This window comes from Thamnophis elegans, chromosome 8 (genome assembly GCF_009769535.1).
Source record: "Thamnophis elegans isolate rThaEle1 chromosome 8, rThaEle1.pri, whole genome shotgun sequence".
Classification (NCBI taxonomy): Eukaryota; Metazoa; Chordata; class Lepidosauria; order Squamata; family Colubridae; genus Thamnophis; species Thamnophis elegans.
In genome coordinates, this window is record NC_045548.1 from 39,022,773 (window position 1) to 39,029,183 (window position 6,411).

The following is a 6,411-nucleotide window of genomic DNA, read 5'->3' on the forward strand; positions in this document are numbered from 1 at the left end:
TTAGTGAAGAGTCTAATGTATATAATTTGTCACTTCCATACTATATTGGACAGATTTCTTTAAGGTGGTTACTTTAGTTAAAAATAAAACCCAGTAACTAGAACATAGTTAATATAATATTTCTTGTTTTTTCAGGCGTGATGGTTTAATTTGAGAGTGAACAAGGACAGGAAAATATGAGTAGATTTCCCTCATTGGATAGCACAAAATGTTTTCATGAGTTGATTATTGCATTCCAGAATTTGAGACATTAATTGACTGGTAGTAAGATACTCCTGCAGTGAAGTTTAGGCAAGTCTTTCTCTGTAAACTACATTTATATATGTTATAAGGAAAAGAAAACTTATTTCCGCTCAGTTCTATATTTGATGAGCAAGTTGCTATATGTGTTTTAAGAATACTTTTCACCACATTCTTAATATAAAATGTACATATTGTGGAGTATTCTAAATAAACTTCAGGTGAAAGGGAAACTGATAAAATGAAAATGGGAAAGAATGAAAACAGGAAACAGATGTCTAGTGACATGCATTGATTGGATAGTACATATTTGTCAAGCACCTTGTAGTCACAAGGCAGCTGTATCCTGATACCAATTTTGTAATGCTATCAATATGTTAAAGAGCCAAAACTGCCACGTTCCACAGAATCTGGTTATTTTATTCTAGAAAGGTAATTATGATCAACTAAAAATTAGAAACAAAGGTGGCAATGCTATATTTTAAAAAAGAAAAATTACTAATTGTTTTTAATATATATTTGAAGATGTACTATTATATATATATTAGTTTGAAATCACACTGCTGTAAAGAATTTCCTACTTATCTATTACCAGATAACTATCACTGCCCTTCCGCCGGTAATTTTTCATGTTTTGACTTCTTTTAATTCGAGCCAACCAACTACTCAAATCAAAGAACTTCTCTAAAAGCCAAATCTGTTTTTCACAGATTCAAGATGAATTGTTGCTTCAGCTTTCCTGTTTTGTTGTATATGTAGAAATCTAAAAGTGCCATAACAGGAAAAGCACTCGCTAAACTTGCTTCAGGATAAAGGACTTAGTTTTAGCCAATATATATTGAAGAAATGGTTGCAATGTTGTGAAACATTGTTTCATGAGGATGAGAATTGGCCCTAGGCCCTGGACCAAAAAACTAACTCAAAAGTGAAGATTACTGAAAAAAATATAGAAATATTTCTTTCCATTGAGGTGAGTTTTATTACATTGTCATTATATATACATACCATAATTGGGCAAAGTCAAAATGTTTGGTACAGTTGATAAGTCTTAAGGTATTACTAATGATGATTTCATTATCTTCCCCTCATTCCAAAATTGAAAGAAGTGAATGTAAAAAGGTGGTCTTGAAGTTTCTTTCAGAGTAAAATTAATATGAAAATATAATTGCTATGACAACATAAACAGAATTTTGAAACCACAGCTTACCCATTCATTTGAATTCCAAACAGCCAGTTACAGTCAATGGCACTTTTTTTGGACAGTCCATGGACACATATTTCAAATATTGGATGATAATCTCAAAAGTGCTTTTTCAAAAGACAATTTGACTTTCGTTTTGCTTGAAGACATTTCACTTCTCATCCAAGAAGCTTCTTCAGTTTTCAAAGAATGGTGGAGAATGGAAGGATTTATACTCCTTGTAGCCCTCTGGTCGTTAGCACTCTTTCTGAGAGTAGTTGAGACCACTTGGAGGTTTATCTGAGCCCTCAGGGTCATCTGAAGAGTGGAAATGATATGAGAAGTGAAACATCTTCAAGCAAAAACAAAGTCCAGTTGCCTTTTGAAAACTCAACTTTGACACAACCATGATCTGGATAACTGAATCTCCACGAACATACTGGATTATAAACTTTACCTATCATATTATCATCATCTAGTCAGACAGGAGAATCTGGGACAGTAAATGCCATCTTAAAACCATATCTTTGTTACTTTGGGAATAATGAGCACAACAACCTGGCCATAGGTTTCACCTGTGGCTAAGTTTGCCTAAATAGTTCTGTTTATACCTCCTCTCATTTGTTGCCATTTTAGACCATCTGTGGCTATCATTCTTACTTTTTGCTGAATGACTCCCAACAGTTCAGAGTCCTTTTACAAGTATTCTCTTAATTGTCATTACCAGTAATGTGGTACAGTATAGTAATGCCTGTCTTTCTCCTAAGTTTATCCCCACTGCACAATCTCTAACATGTTAGGTCCCATTCTTTGAAATATAAAGCAATCCTGTGATTCTTCTGAAATTACATGGGCTCTTCTTCACCTGGTTCAAGAACAACCTCACTGCCTTTTTGTACTTCATCTCATCTGGTGAATGGGAGGAATTCCCAACAAAGGTGGGTTTGACTCACTGGAAGTGCTATTCAGTCACTGGCTGTTCCTGAAAAGGTGGCAGAGGATATGCGTACACCATGCTTCCTTTGCTATTTCTATTTGCTTCACCCTTACAAATTCAAACTTTCTGACTGGTTGAATAATAAGGTTCCTAGAGCTGCCAGATATTCTGAAAAGGAAAAAACAAGAAACACTGAAGTAACTTTCCCATTGTCTCCTTAATGCCCCACTCCCTCAGTCTGATCCAAGAGAGACAGCTTTTGTCTGATGGACATTCTGTCATTTGTATTTTACCTCTCTTAATAAACTTTGATTTTTTTAAAAAAAAACCTGAAATATTGGACATTCTGCCTCCTCCAGCTGAGGAAGAAAGGGAGACCAAGCGAAGTGGGAAAACATATTTCTTTCCCCTGCTGAGATTTGCTATTTTACTTTCTAGAGGAGAGATCTCTTCTCATCTCAAAACACATGGTGGCAGTAGCACTGTGCCTGGGGAGGAAAGGGCTTCTATCACAACCATGAGATTAAGCAAAGACATAGTGTTTGGCTCAAAGCTAAATGAGGGCTTGATCTTAGACCAATCCTTATCCTTTTTCATTGTCAGACATTCTGAAGCCATATAGGATAATTATATATTGAAGTCATACCCCCTATGCATACATCTTTTGGAATAAGCCCCATGTAATAACAAACAAAAAACGCATTCAGCAAACTGCTCCCTTAATATCTAAATTTATAGGTAAGTTAGACAAGTGCATGGCTTTCAGAAGTATTGGATTATCATTCCTGTAAATCATCAGGATAACCATGAAGCCTACTAATAAACACTGCATGCACAGTTGATTCATATTTGTAAATACTTATTAGCTAAAATTTATTTGCAACCACCAAATTAATATTCACAGTGCTTTCACAGTCATTTGTGGACATGCAAAACAACCAAAAACTGTAGTCGCTCAATACTGATGTTTCCAGTTGAGCTGCTAATTCAGTGTTCACAGCAACATTACAGAATGCACTTACTTTGAATAGCAAAAATTACATATTATTTTGAAAGTTATTTTGAAACCCTATGTAAGATTTAAAATTTCACTATCAAAACAAATAAAACTAGAAATTGTGCATATTTTGGGAATCATAAAACCATTTGAAAAAGGAAGGCATGCCAACAATTTCAAAATGCAAACAAAGAAGAATACTGTCAGATTACCTGATTGTCAGAACCACTAGAATTTTCCTGAGGAGGGCAGAGACCTTTTATTAAAAAGAAAGAAAAATACCCACAATGAACACCAGGGGAAGGTGTTACATTTAATTTAAGTTGGAATAATATTTTCTACTCCCTGATATGGCTTCTAATATCTTATAAAGGGATGTTAAACTACCCAATGATTATTACATGTTAAAACAAAGCGATCTTTCCTAACTTTGCTAATAAAACATGTCAAGTTCTGATTTGTATTCTGAAAAGCAACCTTTGCGATCTTGTGACTCTTAAATGTGTTGACACCACAAGTCCAAGAATTGTTGGACAATTACAATGCCAGCTGGGAATTCCAAGAACTGGGGAAATTGGGAAGACTGCTTGCCTCAAATCAACATGCCTCGGGCAGTGTAGCTTCAGCATAATTGAGATGTCCTCCAGATTCACATTTGACTAAGCAAGTCTTCATTCATTCACAGGAAATAATGTTCAAGGTATGTTTTATTTTGATGGCTTTAGGTATTGTGACAAGGAGGGCAAGACATTCATTATTCCAAAAGAAGTATAGCTAGGAAAAACAGCCTTGTTTGATCAGTAGTTAGGAAAATGGCAGTATTAGCCAGACTTTGAGATAAATAATACAGTAGTCCCCAGCAAACATACTGTCAGGGCTGGAAGCCATCTATTGCATTGGGCCTTGAGGCCTGCCACATTTAATGCTGTGGGAAATTGGGAGGGGGGATTATATGGAGTGTGAGATATATAGTCAAAATAACATTCCTTTCTCAGAGAGTCAAGGACGTCTTGCCCTGCATCTGAAGTGGTATGACTGGGAGGCATCTCCAGTTGAGACGATCTCTGATTGGACCATGTGATGGACATGTGGATGCTGGGCAGCGACTTGAACTTTCACTTGGGTGGGGGAAACCTGAATGCTTGCAGATTTGGGTTTTCCCAGATGTGCCAATATGACATCTCTAATAAAATAGAACTTTGAGGAAACTCAAGCCTCTTTTGTTAGGAGTGTTACTTGGAACTCTGACACATATAGGAGCTGATTAGACTGAAGGTTGAATGACCATGTTCAATAGTGTCCTCAGAATGTGGTCAAAAAAGTTTTGTGGCTATAACAATGTAATCAAAGCTAGGCCCATTTTTATGTGTGTTGCACATTGATGCACAGTAAAACCAACAACAACAAAGCTTTAGCCACATTGTTCCAGCCCCAATACAATTTTGTTTTCCATACCTTTGGACGACTCTGATCGTATCCGTTGCACTCATGAGTGACAAATTGGCTTCCTGACAGAAGACAAACTGTACAAAGTGCTCTGTATTCTTAAGAGATGGGCATGTTCAGTAAGAAGAGTCAGGTGATTGCCACTACTATTCCAGCAGCCAACCTGTTACAGGGCAGGACCTTATGTTCTGAGATCAGCAACATCATGGTCATTGCTACTAGCAGGCAAACAAAATTATCTGATAACGTTTTCTTCTTATATCTTTAAAATATTAGATCTAGGACAGAGATTTCAAACTTTTCAGTTCATGGTGCCCTTAGTGCACAAAGATACAACATCACAAATGGATAGTGCAAACATTTAAAATATCTATGGCATCGTTGCAAGTTTGCTGTGCCCTGGTGCACAGTGGGAACCACAGATTTAGGGTATTTCTCCATCCCTTGCCTTTTTGGAAGCAGATTGAAGGAGCTGAGCAGTTTTCCAGTCTTGGATTGTATTTTCACTCATAACTTACAGTATGTCAGTGCAGCACAGAGAACCATGAAAAAGTATAAATCAAAACAACAACCAAAAAATGAGATATAAAAGCTAGTGTAATAAAATCTGATAATCAGATTATCAGGCAAAGTCCATCTCAGAAATCCATCAGAGGTTTGTTACAAGGAAAAAATACTCCCGGTATGGCACAACTATGTTACGCTCTTTTCAAAGAAATAATTTGATATTTTCATCTCCTTGTTGCTAAGTCATGTCCAACTCTTTGTAACTACATGGGCTATACGTATGTCAGGCCCTCCTGTCCTCCACTCTCTAACTATCTCATCCTCCGCTGTTCCCTTCTGCTTTTGCTGTCAATCTTTCCTAACATTAGGGTCTTTTCCAATGAGTCCCTTCTTCTCATTAGATGGCCGACGTATTTAAACTTCAGTATCTGTCCTTCCAAAGGACAGTCGTGGTTGATTTCCTTTAGGATTGACTGATTTGATCTCCTTGCAGTCCAAGAGTCTTCTCCAACACCACAATTTGAAAGCATGTAGGCAATAGCAAGTCTATTTTATTTATATTTTTATTATTTTAAATAATTTTACTTTTCACAGTGCTTTTATTGCTTCCATTTGCTGCCTTGAAATCATTGATAAAAAAAATTCAAGGCAGCAAATATTAAACATTATTTTATGTATTACATTTATTTATTTGTATCCTACCTTTATTATTTTTACAAATAATGTAAGGTAGCAAACATATCCAACACACATTTCTCTTATTTCCTCACAACAACAACCCTGTAAGGTGAATTGAACTAAGAGAGAATGACTGGGTCAAAGTCAACAAGCTAGCTTTCATAGCTAAGGCAGACAGACTTGAACTCAAGGTCTCCTGCTTCCTATCTTGGTGCCTTAACCACCAGACCAAACTGCTTTAATCAAACTTAACCACTAGACCAAATTGGCATTTTAGTATGTTTACCCCCAAATGAAGACTAAATAGAGTGAGGACAAAGTAATTCCAATTGGACAGATTTACTCAGTACTTCCCCAACTGCCCTAGGATTTGTTCTTTGTATTGTAACTCTTTAAGGTGTCAGGAAATCTAATTTGGTGTAATAC